General features: G+C 46.9%; 1 protein-coding gene across 1 annotated transcript in view; it reads left to right on the top strand.

Annotated features, from left to right (window-relative positions):
- The window catches only part of Grp170 (hypoxia up-regulated Grp170 co-chaperone protein), a 534,702-nt gene that overhangs the window by 263,317 nt on the left and 254,952 nt on the right, over nucleotides 1-16,433 (top strand). The window lies entirely within an intron of this gene.

Raw genomic sequence — 16,433 nt, 5'->3', positions numbered from 1 at the left:
GGTCAATGCCGTCGCTTAACGCATGAAGGCTTTTCAGTGCTCCATCAAGAGGGAAATTTTATTGTGTTAGCAATACTGCGCCGGGTTTCAGCCGGTCGCGTAGTCCCGGGGAGGGCCACGTTTGACCTTGAGCTGCAGCCGAGACCAAGTTGGCAGCTTCTTCCTGCCAGCCCACATATAAAGCTCCGCTTTAACCAACCCGTATGAACGTGCCTTAGTGGCCTGTAGGGGCAACGTGAATGTCAGGGTCCTGGCAGGCTGATTCTGACATAGCCGTCCCATGTGAAACGAGAGGCCGAAGTTGGCTCTCTCGCAGAGCTCGCAGGAGCTGAACCATAAGCGCAGCCATGGAGGTATTGCTAACGCAATTCAACCCGGTTTAACCAGAGGTAAATCACAGCCAATTTTATTATTTTTGCGTCTCCTGCATTATTCTTATCTTAATCACTCACTGTTTTAGTAGTGAGTGATTTCCGGAACGCTCATCTGTTGCCACTTAGAAGCACATGGTATTCTTGCTTTCAAGTCCGTGTTCCTCAGCAACTCGCTATACACGAGGACGATGTGGTAAGATGTGCCATGCTGCTAGCTGTAGCTGGGTGTCATCTATTGGAAGGTCAACAAGAACTTAAGTACCATTCTTCCTGGTTAACCTCGCCATCAAACTGTATTTACCTAGTGTAAAGAACAGTGGCATACCGTTCAGACTCCTTGTCTTCGCTGGTGACCAGCGTACTGCCTTAAGCAAGCGGTGTTCTTGATATCGGCGGAGATAATCTGGGGTTTTTTTACGAGTGGGTGTGGATCAAATGAGCATAGGAGAGAGTTACGTAGCATATGCAGTGGCATATTTTCAATCGCAGAAACACGCTGACTCCGTTACTTTTGCGATATAAACTTAAAAGGAGCCTCAACCTTCAATGCGGTTATTCCTCTTTAACGAACGAGTAGGATCATGCAGCCTTTTTTTTATTATTATTTTTGTGGTGCAAAGAAACCACCTGGCCCAACATCTCGCCCTGACTGCGAAATGAGGCAGTGGCTGGAGGCTTCGAATGCATTACGCTGTTGCGGCAGCAGAGTCCTCTTTCTCGTTACCTGAGGGAGAGATAGAAACTACCCTTCTAGTATATTCCGAAATAATATCCACTCTTGTACGCCATCGCAGCTTGCCTCCTCATCTGTCAGTCCGTTTACGTACCGGAATTGCACTCCAGGTCTAGGTTAATGTACTCGTGAACAACATGGGGCATTTTTGAGGCGATAGAGCTCTGTGGCACCTGAATGAATTTTACTAGTTCAGGGTCACTGCACCTATTCACCTGTCCAGCACTGATCTACAAGGTCGAAGCATGACCCTAAACACTTCTCAGAAATAGCGCGCGCCGTATTTTGGTGTGCTCTTTTTCCGTCGCCCTCTCTCTCAGCAGTTCGACCCTGCCTGCCGAAGAACCAATCGTGGGAAAGCGGTAGCACACAGGAAAATAACTCAATGTTGCAGCGCGGGTAAGAGAACAAAGTGTGTCACATCAACTGCTCGGTATGCGTCTACCCCAGGTACGCTATAGGCACGACAGCGCCTATTCCAAGACTAACAGCCCGCTATCTGTTTCATCGCAGTAATCAATACCGCGATGGACCTCCGATAACAAGCCGACAATGGCGCCGAAAATGGTAGCGTTGCGCATAAATTTCGCCTGCTGCGTTCTTCGAGAGCCACGACGCGAGATTATTCCACGCGCCGCGTGCCTCGGCCCTGTCAGTACACGGCCTGCACGCGTTATCACGTGACTCGGCGCTAGCGATGAGCGTCAGCGGGCTGTAAATCACGGCCGCATTAGACGCGCGCTGTCCGTGGTGGAACCTGCCAGCTTGCCGTGGCAGCCTTTCCCCTAACGCCCGCTGCAGACTCTCTTCGGCGCTTACTGTGGATGCCGATGCATAGTGTGTGATTGCTGCCGAGGCTGCTGGAGTCTCTCTCTGTGTGCGTGGTTTCTTCTGCAGCAGTCAGCAACCAGGGGGCTTTGCGTAATTACATGAACTTCGGCATGTAAACATAAGCCTCCCCGTCTCTCCAGCCGCTGCGTAACGTTAAGTGCTCACACACAATCTCGCCGGCTTGTGTGTGTGCCCAAAGTGCAGGTTGATGCAAAAGCACTGTGTGAGCTTCTCAGCCGGCAGCTATAGAGACGCGGGAAGGTAAGGGGGGGGGGGGGGGGGGGGGGGGTGCCACGCGCCCGTTTGCACAGATCGCAGGAGGGGACCCGTTTTTCTGCAAGCGGCGCTGTCTCTTTGACGTCTTAATGCGCTCCTCTGGATTGAGCTCACGTTTTCCCCTTGTCGTCGGCAGCAATCAAAGCGCGCGCCGCGCGGCCAGCTCGCCGAAGAAACCGACCCTCGAGCGGGTAATTCGGCGATGCCGATCTCGACGAATGACGCGATCCGTGAGCGGGAAGAGAGGCCATCAATGCGAGTCGCATACGCATAGGGGCGACCCACTCTTCTCCTGGCCTCCGCCTTTCCCGCCCCTATAGCGTGTTGCGTTTAGTCTATAACCATTAGTACGCCGCGGTGGCGTGGGTCTGAGGTGGGCCACGTGACGCGGGTTCTGCGTGGCTACATCAGCGTGCGATTGCGCCGGCTGCGCTAACCCCTCGTCGTGATTTCCTTGGTTAAGTGAAGTTTGCTACTCGTAATTAGGAGGCACGTAGCCAGGTTTTCATGTTGCTGCCATGTGCTCTCAATGGCTTTCGGACGCCATTGTAGAAACTCAAATCACGACCTTGATGTGGACTGTCTAAGGTAATTATCTTTTTAAGGATTACCCTCTATCGCCGTCATTGTATAGATGGTAATATGTATGTGTTGCACTAGGTCTTTTTGTTTTTCAATTCCGCAGGGCTTTCGATGATCAGCATGCCGTCCAGATGGCCACTGCTCGCGATGCCTATAATGCAGGCGCAGATCAACATAAATTGATCTGCCGGAGCAGTTTGCTTTTCCGGATTGGCCAGCACACTGGTTCTCGCGACTGCGTATGGGCGCCGCCGACTAATCACGCTCCCAGTTTACCCACAACTCTACTGCCTGTGTGACTGACGCAAGCAGGTTGGTTACACTGACAGTATATGCACGGTGGAGATGATATTCTTGGCGATATACAAAACCGCACATTGCGTGGATCGTGTAGCCCTCGTGCGCCTGGGTGCTGCACTGTGACTATTTTTTCTAACTAATGCGCTCGAAGAATGCAGTTAAACGGAACAAATGATTACATATGCACTGACACGCAAACGCGGGCTGCGCCTTTCTTGCGTTTGTGTGTGTTCTTTATCTGATTTGTTTTGCGTTAGCGCACCTTCTCAGCGCAACAACTTCGAAAAAGTGTCACAGGAACTCTACACACAAACCCCTGCTCGTTGACCGACGGATACGAGATGTGTCGGGCGTATAGGACGCATATAGAGTCCGCGGGCGAAGAGAAGGCCACGTTTTAGGATAGAAGAAAACAGTTTATATCGCCCATTAGTGTTACTTTTCCTGACACTTGTATTTTGTTTTATATGCCGTGCACTGTTTGTGTTTTTATAATGGTACTTATTAGTGCATATATTATGCAATCTGTATATTGTCAGACCAGGCAATGGCTCTTCTAAATTAGGTGAAAAGCAGTAGCTCGAGCTGCTATGTGGCACCAACCTCTTCTTTATAGTTCTTGTAAATAAAAAAAAAAACTATTTTCTATAGCGCATTGCTTGGACGTAGCGCATTGCTTGGACGTAGCGCCTGGGCATCGCAAATTTTAGAAAAATGCGATATCGCAGCAACAGAAACTTGTTGAATGACAATGGAGATTTCGGGCTCTGGCGGCAGCATTGCAAAATTGAATTGTGGAGGAGTGCGGTTTTAACGTCCCTAAATGGCTCAGGCAATGAGCGCCGCCATACTGCAGGAGTGCTTTGGATGAATTTCGACCATCTGGGGCTTTTTGACCTGCGCTGACATCGCACAGCGCGTGGATGTTTTTTGTGCGAAAGTACTTCAATCCTGACGATTGTCAAGGTCAAAGTACCCTTAAATAACACTGTCTATACCTGTGTGATTCACTGTTGTTAGGAACTGAAGTCTGAACGTGTATCAGCAGCGCACACTGCCCTTTTTTTTAAGGGGGTATGCGGGGCTAAAATCAAAATTTCACCCACAAAAAAAAAAAAAAAAAACACGTGTTTTTATTATTTTTTTTAATTGTGCACGTAATATTAAAGAAGCTTTCTTGTCAAGTTTGGGTGTCATCTGCGTAGTAAAACTAAATTGATTTCTTCTTTCTTTTCTTTTTTTTTTTTTTGCGATATATGGGGTGCTCTCAATCGCCATTGAAGCGCCGATGAATTCTGGTTTCAAGGCGTATAGTCGCAGAGCGTGCAATAAACTGAACGTGGACTGAATCCCCGAGCTAGAATGCTTGCTTTTCGCGCTCTCAAGCCAAAAGGGACCTGCTACCGAGAGTACAGCAGGCTGCTAAGAAGAAGTATATAAAGAAAATATTTTTTTTTTCTAGGAAACAGCGAATTGGTTGGTAAACCAAAATAAAGGCTTGTATTGGCAGAAACGCAGCACGTCGCTTTCGACTACTGTTTTCGCACCAGTGGGGCCTGGTCAATTAATGTGCTCGATAAGCTGGAGGTAGAATATGGAGGTCAGACAAGGAGGCCTGTCCAGCAAGTAACCAAAGAAAGCATTTCACGAGCGCGGGCAAGGGCGCTGGGCAGTAGCGCTCGCGACAGAACAGTGTCGTGGGGAAAACATCGGTCCAACGAATGCGACAGGCCAATAGACCCCTTTCATAAATGTTAAGTCAGCTTCACCTATATGCTGCATTCTCCTCTAATGGAGGAACAGCAATGTATTGAAACATTATATTATGGCCATAATTCATATCATTTATGCCTCGAAACATATTCGCATAATTACTCTATTACCACTACATGCATCTGTGTAGAAGCAACATGCGATTTCAGTTCTATATCGCCGTTTTTCTGGCGGCCAGTGACGCCATGTTTGGGGAAAGAAGCAGCGTGGGAAAGCCTACTTAACGATTTTTGCAAGGGGTCCATTTAATTAATTTATTTAGGCTATAAATTTGAAAAGAGTGTTCTGACATCTTTGAACTCATTTTTCTCAGCTTGCAATTTTGCAAAGCTACCATTTCCAAACTGTTTCACCAAATACTACTTTCAAGGTGGCTTCTCGACTTAAATTTTGTTGGGAACAAAATAAGGTACTTCATGGATGCCTAATTATTCTCTGAAAAAGAAAAAAAAAACACAAATATGTGGCATATAATGACCACTGAAGAAAGAAAATGAAGTTTGTTTCTAAGGTGCTCGGATTAAACAAAAAATGTCAAAGTAACCACAATGGGCCTTATCCTACACAATTAACTACCAAGAAGTTATCTAAGCACAAACAATGCACTGTATCTTCATCATTTTCGAAAGGATAGTTTTCCTAACCTGGCACACCTAATTACTCATTATGACGACTACAAACTTTTTCTCTTTGTTTAACTACCAAGAAGTTATCTAAGCACAAACAATGCAATGTATCTTCATCATTTTCGAAATGATAGTTTTCCTAACCTGACAAACCTAATTACTCATTATGACAGCTACAACCTTTTTCTATTTGTGCTAAGGTGATGAAAATTAGAATATATTCCAATAAGAGGAAGATAAATCATTCCAGAAAATGTCAAAATTGATGCAATAGTTCAAAAGTTGACTGTTTAGCCCCGCATCCCCAAGCCTAATTGAGCGTGTGTCGGGCTTAGGTAAATCTAATTTGGGCTGGGTAAGCCTAAAGGTCTGTAAGGTCTCAATTTAGTAGTACGCTATGTCTTATCACACACTGGCCTTAATTAGACCTTCCTAAATTCAATTAAGGGGTATTTAGCTAAGCCTAATATGCCTGACTAAGCCTGTTAGTGCGAAGACATAACTCAGTCGCACCTAAAACTTGCGCTTAGGTATCGCTAAACTACTGCTGTTTTTATACTTCGTCTCCATCTGAATAACGTCGCCACGGCTGGGATCGAATCCGCGGCCTTGGGATTCCTGCCGAAAGCTGAGGCCATTGAGCCACCATGGCGGGTAAAAGAAAATTGAAAGAGCAGACAAGCGTAATGAATTTTAACTGCATGCCGGAATCGTCTCGGCCCCTAGCACTTCAATTCTGTGTACAGGACAAAGCACTATGAAAAAAAAAAAAAAACATTCTATTTACATACACGATGATAGTAATTACTTTTTAGGTATAAGGACATTTTTTTTTTAATCTGTATTTTTCTTCATAAAACAAGACCGGAAGCATGACCATTTCATTGCGTTCTTTGATCCCCCCCCCCCCCCAAAAAAAAAAAAAAAGGATAAATTTGTTTCTGCTGCGTAAACCGCAAACGTTTCATTTACACACCTTAAGCACCTGTTGACAGAAAGCAGCGGTGTAGGCTGTGCAAGGTTTGTTGACCTTCGACCGATTTAGATGGTAGACGGGACCAACCACGCTTACTGAATAGTTGCGACAGCGATTAACTTATACTGATAGGCTCATCGCGTGCCGTGGACAGTCGCTGTCGCCTGAAACTAATTTAGCGCCTTCATCTTGTCTTACCATCTGTCGATTTGTCCTAATTATTTTAGTATGTGCGATCTTTTTCCTGTTCAGTGTTGTTAATACCAACAGGTTTTTTTTCTATTTTCTTTAGACGTCTCCATTGCTTTAAGCGTTCTTCAAAAGCAATGTGCGCTCGTTTCTCGTCATGGCGACGAAATGAGGGCTATAGTGCATGGTCCCAACATCTTCGCCGCTAAGCTGCCTAGGATTGCTCAAATTAGCGACTGCAGACATGTGATTAGGCTGCGGTGCGGCTTTGCGTGTCTATGTTTCGGTTAATATGTTGTCCTGCCGATTTTGCGAGGGGGACAACGTATTGGTCAACATCTTTTTCCTCTTCTGTCTTTTTTTATGCTTTCTTGATATGTATTATTTGAATATTTACCCGCGTGGTGGCAAAGTAGTTTAGAGCGGCCGACTCCTAAGCTGGGTGGGAGACCCAGGTTCCACAACGATCGTGCATGGTGGCCGCGTTTTTGTGGGGTCGAGACTCAAGGCGCCCTTGTACACTACGATGGGAGTGTAAATGCAGTTGACGCATAATTGTTTTGTTGAGAAAAGAAAACAAACCATTGTGTGAAGAATGCGGAGAGGAACTCACCATAAACCATGTGTTATTTTTGTGCACAGGACATGAAACACAAAGAAAAAGGTATTTTACTAGATTTTAAAATGAGCACATTTCGTTCCATCCAGCACTGATTTTATGTGAAAATGGTCTTGTTGATCTGTCATGCGCTTTTAGCTTTCTAAAGGAAGCAAATGCTTTAAAGAAACTGTAGAATGAATACATATACTCCACTAAACTGAAGATACAACCTTGTGCCTGGCGCATGATAGCCTGAGCCGATTATGCGCCGCTAAACCGAATACAGTACAATACAATGCACCTTAAAGAACGCCAAATGGTCGAAATTGTCCAGAGCCTCCCAGTAGGGCGGCAAGCATAAACTGCATGAGTTACTTCGGGAGATGAAACACCATAAACCAAACTTAGTTTAGTTCCCTCACGCATGCTCCTGAAGAGTTTAGTAACCGCGATTTGATTGTATTTGCTTTCTGAATAAATATTTTGGTCAACTCATTTCATAATGTCTTAGGGGTTGCTCGGCGAGAGAGCGACAGTGCTGCAGTTCTGGGATGTTGGATGCGTCGTACGGCTTATTACCCAGTGGCTGCGAAAAAAAAAAAAAAAAAAAAAAAAAGCATCGTTCGACAATGTTCGTCGGTTTGTCTGGTATGACTCCTAGATTAAATTGTCATTTTTATGAAAAAAAAAAAGAAAACATCACAACGAAAAACTCTCACACATATCCGACCAGCGGGGTGCAAGATTGACGGCAATAATTGAGATATTGTTCCTTCAGATACCAGCTACCTTTTAGGCGTATGTACGGACAACAGCTTCATTGTTCTCATAGCGGTTGCAGACTAATCACTTATCTAATTTATTCGCGGGCTGTTACGGGATATAAGTATGAGCCAGGGTAACCGATCATCCTCGTAATGTCTGAGGTCATAGCTCTTAATGTGTAAAAGGAGCCAAACACATCCTGCACTTGAAATAGGCATTATAATGTATGCGCAGTAAATCTGGGGTTCATGATGGATTTCCAGAAGCTAGAAAATGGCGCCATACCGAGCCACTTATTACAGCACGGCTTACTCACTCCTCCAGACCCTCATTATGAGTCTTATAACAACCGACCATGGAGTTCTACAGAGGGAATAGAAATTCGAAATGCCCAAAAATATATTCAGGACTTAATTTTTTTCTTTGCTGAATCAGCTTTAATTAAAATGAGATGGGTACGTTCTTCTAGAGATCGGATGCGCCACCGCCGCCCAGCTCTCCCGTGTTCGAATGACATGATTGGCGAGGGGCTCAGCACCCGTTTAAAGAAACCAAGCGCACACACCACCCTTCGTGCGCCGCCAATGGTGCCAACTATGGCAACCATATGGAGAAGCAGTGTGGCCTGTGACCTCAGAGATCCGCGTTGAAAGCGCGAGGTCAGCCCGCAACCTCTCGGCGCCTTGCTTCGCTTTTCTTCGGAGTCACAGCTGGCGAGTCAAAGCACGCGCCTGCAGAACGGCTGACTCTTGGGTCCCGCATAATAATTGTTGAAATAAGCTGGGCGTGCACTGATACAGGAGTTGCGAAAGGGCAGGGAACGGTAGATTAACCGTCCCGATATGTACAGGAGGTTTCTCTTTTCACCTTTACATATTTAATAAAGACGTCGCGGTGAGGACAGAGTTCCGTGAGTAACTGATTACTTGTAATTAATCGCATGCTAGTGTAATTTTGCAATCAGTTGATTAATTTCTTCAAACAGTAACCTTTTAGATGATTTAATTATATATATTTTTTGTAAGCGATTACAGGTAATTAATCCCTTCATTGTTAAAAAGACCAACGAAGCGATTGTGATAATGTGATGGCGTCAAATTGTTCGGCCGCATGACGGAGCGCATATGACTGCCTGGCGTCAGGGGAGCTCCACCAGCTTTTGCCCGAAGAAGTGAACCGGCTTTGCTACAGTTCTACACTAGGAGCCGCGTCTCATGCCTCGAAAAAAAAGATGTACAGCCGATTTTTTTTTTTTTTTTTCAGATTTTCAGTGACCTTCCCTGCAGCACCTTTTCACTGCGCCAACAACGAAGTTCGGCGTTTTATAGAAGACATGGAAACTGACACCGAAGGTTGTGAAACTACACGAGCGGGTGTTTAAAGGCGTGTGTCATAACATTGATGCCGCGGTTGATGCCTTCGCGAGGAAATGCTACAAAATCAGCAACGGCAACTTTGAAATGCAACACGTATTTAAGACTGAAGCGGCCCTCTCATGTCACACACGCGGGGGGAAGACTGCAAGGTTCATAGCAAAACAGTATAGGTGACTTGCGAACGTGAGGGAAACAACGACCGACATCATCTATGCAGCACAACACGTAAAACCTTCAAGCTAGCCGCACTAGATTATTGCAGTTCGAGCAAGTTCATGTTGTGACAATCAAGTTCGAAGAAAAGGAACGAAAATAGTAATCGATTACTGTTTTGTATTTATTAAGTTAGTTTTCTGGGGTTACAATCTACTTGGCTAATCAGTTATATATACATTGAAAAGATTTCAGATGGAAAATTGTTATTAGAATCGGTTACTTATTTTCTTTAACGTGTACCAGACTGGATGAGGAGGAGCAGGTGGAAGACTTCACTATAGGTAGATGCGGGAATTGGGGCAAGCAAGATAAGAAACCGGCCGTGGTGACCTGGCTTTTAAGCGAATGCTGTCCATGGTTGCAGTCGCAAAGCAGCCATAGCACCTATTTGCTATTAAACGGGTGACTGCGACCGAATTCAGGTTTACAATAGTCAATGGATTTCAGACTAGGGGCCCGCACATAGCGGTCAATCAATCTCACAACATTGTCAAAGCCCTGCTCCTATATGGGCGAACATTGGACTGTTAGAGATTGAGAGCGGTACGATATGTGGGCCTAGGTATAGAGGAAATGCAGATATAATTAATCGATGTATATGTTCAAGACATATTGCGCTTTTGAAAGTACTGAAATCAAGGTTAGGCTCCAAGCGATATTGTGTTGGAGATATGTAAAGAAGAATGAGATGATAGTTGTTAAAAAAGTAAATTTTACTGATTCAGTAGAGCATTCCTCTTTTCGGGCAACGATGACATCATCAACCGCTTATCTGCATATCCAATTGTGTCCACTGAGTCCAATATGCGTCCGCCGAAGGCAGTGTCCTCTCTACCCAGTTCCTTCATATTTAATATAGCTGCAGTAGTAGTAAGTGTTTTTTTTATTATGTAACTAAAAAGGAAGTGAAAAGATTTTTGCCGGCCGTAATATCTGCTATCGATTATGCGTCTGTAATTCCGTTGTTCTTCTATAAGTGCGTTGTTCTCGCATAAAATGACGCTAAGAATGCAGCCCGATGTAACAGGGGACAGAGTTCTTGCCTTGTTTACTATGTGACGTGGAGGAGGTTTTAGAGCACCGTTAGCTTCCTTTATCTCCGGTAACTAGCAACGCCTTGGCCCCGCGCTTATGGATAATTGCAAAATATTGACGGCAATTTACTTCATCCAGCGATTTGCCGTTTTGAGAAGACAAGGTGAGCAGAGCGAAACGTAGGGTGCACTGTGTACCGCATTTACCTCATTATACACTGTTTCCATTTCTTTTTTCGTTTTCAGAAATTGAGTCTAGATATTTCAGGTGCGTTATATTTGGTTCCAAAAACGAAACCGCACTACAAACCGGCCCAGTTTCATTGCCATCGCATCGTACTGGTTACACCTTCGTTAGCCGTTAGTTAAGAATATTTGCTTTCACTTTCACTTTTTGCAAGAATAACCAACCATCCGATGCCGCGGAGCCGAACAACAGCCAGGAGGAAGATACCACGCTTCTGCCAAGAACGCTTGACGCTCCGTGTGCAAAACGAAAAAGTAAATTCGTGCGCGAATTTGTTTCGCCAACGGAAATTCGAACTGAGCGTGATTTTGAGCGGGTCGCTGGCGCCGGCGGGCATTTTCGCAGGGGAGCGCTTAACAGCATGAATGGAAGCCAGAAAAACTTTAGATCAGTGGCATCGCTTCCGGTTACCTCTAGAATGTGCGTCGCTCTGGAATCCGGCAGTTAGGTTTTGCCCTGCACCAGGCTAACCAACCGAGCCGCACGCAAGTGGGGAAGAAGTTGAAGGCGCGTCATGCTATCATCGTTGATCTCCATTTTTGCACCACCTGCTGGCGTTGCAATTGCGTTGTTATGCGCTCGTTGCTTCGAGGCAAGCTTGCCGTGATGACAGCGGAGAACCGCCTAGAGAGCGGGGAAGAGCAACGCGGAAGCAGATACGAACGTAGCCGCAGGCTTCAACACCAATACTTTTTTCCCCATTTTTGCGAGGGTTAGAATCGGATAATTGCGGTAAGTGAAATACCAAGGAAAGGAGCGCCCGGATCACATACCAGCGTTAAGTAGAGCGGCGCAATATTTGCTTTCCTTCCTTATTGCGGCGCTCGGCAGTTTTCTCTCCAACGAAAAGAGGCAACCTGACCGCCGATTACGCTCCCTTGGCGCTTTTATTTCATTCTAGAGCAGCTATGTTCCGCAGATGTCCGCGCTTGTATCTCTTGAATCAGAATTTGGCGAGTAAGATATAGTGAATGAAATGGACAGCAGGGAGGGGGCGGTGTGCACTTGAGGTCCACCGCATCTGCGCTGCCTCCTCGCTGCTTCGAAAAATAGTATTCACTTGCTTCAGAGTCATATAACCACTTCAAAACAATGGTTAGGCATTAGTTACAAGCTGGAAATAGAAGATGGTTTAGGCCAACTTTTTTTTTATTATTATTATTGCTGGGGGTTCACATAGGCCGCCGTCCAGCTTCAAAAAGTGGTAGTGAGCACTGCACAGGCGTCTAAGCTTCTTGTGTAAGTTTGTGGTGTCCTTGCTAGCTTGCGGTCAAAGCCGGAATATCACTCGAGAGCTGTGACACCTCCGCATAGCTTAATACCATGGAACGTACAGCCTTCGTCAAAAGTCTTCGCCCAGCCTTCGCCCAGGGGGTCTAAGCCGTATAGTGGCGCTGATTGGCGCTGAGTGGGTACGACAAAAAATCTTATTACTGTCAAGAGATCTGAAAAATAGGAAATGCACTACAAGCCGCACGAAGTGGCTCAGAAGTAGACCTCCGGGGCTCTACACTTTTGAAAAAGACTGTACAGCGCCTCTACTGCGTAACTTGATCCTGATTCTACAGTGGTGATCACCGCACAACTGCCTCTCTGCAGACACCACGTCACGTGAACACGAGATAGAGATTTGCTGCTTCTGCTCCGATAAATGAAGGGCAATGAAGTCGAGTAGTAAGATTCGCACAGAGTGGTGTGTAAAGTACAGTCAGGAGTTTGGATAACGTGTTCGTCTAGAAACGCAACTGTAAGCCATAAACTGAGCGACGAGCTTCGGGAACAAAGCTGCCAGTTACTTGCGTTGCGTGCAGAAGCAATCACAGGTAGGTGACACCATTTCAGAAAGGCTTCGTCAGCGCCTCAGGACTGCGATGTGAAGTAGTGCGAAACGCATAGCTGACGTCGCAACTACCCGCAGGGATATTGATTACCGCTTGGAGACGTATATTAGTCCCATCAGCTCACGGTGGGCCTCTGTGGTGATGCATATATACTTTCCCCATAAAGGCTAATAACGTTCTGCGTAATAAATAGCTCGGACACGTTATTTATACGCACTTCTAGTCATCGCCAACAGCTTGCATACACCTGTCTAACGATTGGCCACGACCGTGAAGGATTGGGGTCGCCGTGGGGAAAGAGGTTAGAAAATACAATCTGAGGCGCTTAGCAGTTTTACCGCCGTCTCGCCTATAGGCGCACGTATACGCCAGAAGACGGCAAGATAAACATTCAAATAATCTTCGGGAACTCTCTTTTCTTTCCGACTCACTGTAGAAGGAAGCACGCCTCACTCGTTACGTCGATGCCCCATCAGGAACGCATTAATGTCACACAAGATTGAGTACGCGGTGTCCCCCGCAGGCGTATGCGGATGCAAGAAAGAATCTCGCGTTTCCAAGACAAGAGGCCGCGTTGCAAGACCGTTCGTCTCGAAGAACAACGGGACCCCCATGACGCTCCCTGGAGCAATGCAGATTCCAGAGGCGGCTGACCTCCAGTTGGGTCGATCGCTTCCCAAACAGCTTTTTACCAGGCCGCCCTTAGAGACAGCGACGCAAAACGTTCGCATTTTGAACCAAGGCACATAATTTCTTACTCTCAAGAAACTCTATGAATCAAGGGCCTTCGCTTCTGGTTTTCTATACCTAAACCTTCCTCTCTGTTTATCCTCTCCGCCAGGCTCTCATCAGCCTCCAAGCCCGAAGCATGTCGGCACCAGAGTCCAGTGCGGCCGTGTGACTTGACATTGGTCCATGGTCGGTCCATCGACCGTCCCGCCTAGTGCATTGAAAGGGTTACTTATCGACTTCTATTTTTGTCCGCTCGCCGTGTTTTCTAGTGAGTTAGCGTGACCCATTGTCCTCACGCCGCTGCGCGGTCGCCGACGGCGCGCGAAGGCATCACGCTGACGGCAAGAAAACGATTCGGACATTGCTCTCCGTCCAGCCACCAGACGAAGAGCGACTGGAAACCAATATTAATAACACACACACAGAAAAAAGACACGTAATACACGCAATGCGAGCGAAGAACATTGGGGTACGCCCCCACCTCCTTTCCCCATAGCCGTCCTCTGGTCGTGTTCTAACAGCAGTTTCACGGGCAGCTCTACATAGTCGCGAAGAAGGGGCTCGCGCGTCGCAAGTAGAACGGCGGGCTCGTCAGCGCGGCCACAGCTTCTTCGCTCCGCGCCAGAGAGGGGAGAGATGGGCCGCAGTGTCCCATTTTCGATGCTTCGCTTCTTCTCCTTAATCCGGTTCTCCAGCAACGCGCGCACGCGACTTGGCTGTTCTCGGCGGGTCGCTGTCTGGTTCAGCGCCCCGACGCGCGCGAAATGCAAAGGCGGCCTCAGCGACGCGCGCGAAAGAACAGCGCGCGAACGAACGAAAACGAAACGAAGCAAGAAAGAAAGAACGAATAGGGGGGAGGGAGGGGGGGGGGGGGGGTGTTCACGGGCTTGTTTCCTTTCGGAGCTCGTTCAGTCGCGCCACGGCGTCGAAGCGAATCGCCGCCACCCCAAGAAGGAGCATCAAGCGACACTAGCGCTGCCTTTCCATATCGCGTAGATTGCGCCTCGATTTGGCGCCTTTCGCCGATTCTTCGCGGGCTTCTCTTTGGCGGGAAGAGGAAGCCACTACTGCGATCGTGAACGGTGAGTGTGTAGCTCGAACCCCGATATCTTTCTCATCATCACTTGGAAGCGAGGTCCCTGCGGGATGGCTTGGTTTCTCTTGTCTCTCACGGTCACGAACAGAGTGTGTCGCCTTGCACAAAGCCAGGATGCGATCCCCCATCTGCCTCGCGGCTACGCGTAGCGTGTGTGTTCGGGATAGAGGAAGCATGTGGAGTGATCGTCGCGTGCGCGGTTATTTGATCGTTTCGATGGAGTGGGAGCGTTTCGTCGCTTGTATCATGTCGCGTGGTGGTCTTTTTCAAGGTCAGATTGCGATCGCCTATAATGTACGTCCGCGTATTACACGCTGGAAAGGTGCCGTGGAAATCGTTTCGATTCGGAGTCAGCTCACGTTGACAACTCTGCCGAGGAGAAACGCGGCGAAACTAAGTGGATTATTTGTCACGCTCCGCTAATGAGACTTCAGACGCAATGTCCCGCTCAATTTCTCTACACGCCTTGGTGCCTGTCCTGCGCGGAGAAATCTGGGAAGAAATCTTTGATCTTCTACTCTCACACGTATCATGGCACGTGAAAGGAAAAAAAGTAATGTCAACTTCATACTTTGTAAAGACTTTCTTTGCGATTCTTCATTTTGTACTTTCTTTGTAGGTTTTCCTCGCATTGATTATCTTCTCGTATGTTGCTTCCCTATAGTTACAAGCGCTGACGTCACCCGCAGTAACCATCAGTATCTTTCGGTTAAAAAGAATCGACAAGGAAAATATTCCCGACATGCAATAGTGAGCACTGCCAGCGGGCGCAGCGTTCTGTGTCGAACCGAACACGATTAGATTTTACCAGATCTGTGTCGCGACCTGTGACCCTCATCTGGAGGAAATGTTGGTACAGTGCGGCCTGACGTAATTTACTACCCATGCAATGCGTTCCGGGGGAGGGGGGGGGGGGGGGGAGGGGGGTTACCGGGAGTGTGTACGCAATTGAGACCTCACGCACATGACACAAGTGTGTGTGCGTCGTTGGGAGGAGGTGGGCGGTGCGACGAGTAAGAGGGAGGCTGTCGCGCCAGTGTGGTCTTCGGCGTATATTACTCCGTCTGCACCGTGTTATCACAGTCCTAAGCGGCCGGGATCTGACGCACGTGGCTTGAAGGAGACGCTGCGGGGAGCACAACAAATCTCCCAACGGGATAGAGTTCAGTGTATGTACTCCGTGTGTGTCGAGTTATCGTGGCTTTTAACGCTGGTGATCTGTGAGCACTGCTTACCCTCCTTCTTATTACAAGCGTTTAGCCTGGTTCAATTTGAAGCGAGAAATACGCTCGAAATCAAAACAGCCGTGAACACGCGAACGAGATCCGAACAAATCGTGCAGTCATGTGGTTATTTTCTGCGTCGACATTACCACCCGTGCGTTAAGTTCACACTGAGCCGGGTCAAGCTTATACCGAGCCGGTTCAAGTTTAAACAGAAAGCCCGCTTGAGAATATAACACCCCTCGAAAAGCACAAGCCTCACAACCCACCCCAAACGGGCCAAATTAGGTAGTGCAGAGTAGGGCTTAACCCCGGGTAGACGCTTGGCCAGCGTCACGACGCTTTAACCCGTCGTTTCCCGGCTCCCTGATAAAGTTATACATACATACATACATACATACATACATACATACATACATACATACATACATACATACATACATACATACATACATACATACATACATACATACATACATACATACATACATACATACATACATACATACATACATACATACATACATACATACATACATACATACATACATACATACATACGTACATACATACATACATACATACATACATACATACATACATACATACATACATACATACATACATACATACATACATACA

Source organism: Amblyomma maculatum, chromosome 6 (genome assembly GCF_055883805.1).
Source record: "Amblyomma maculatum isolate TAMU_Amacu chromosome 6, ASM5588380v1, whole genome shotgun sequence".
In the NCBI taxonomy this organism is placed as follows: Eukaryota; Metazoa; Arthropoda; class Arachnida; order Ixodida; family Ixodidae; genus Amblyomma; species Amblyomma maculatum.
This window is presented reverse-complemented; position numbering and strand designations above follow the sequence as displayed.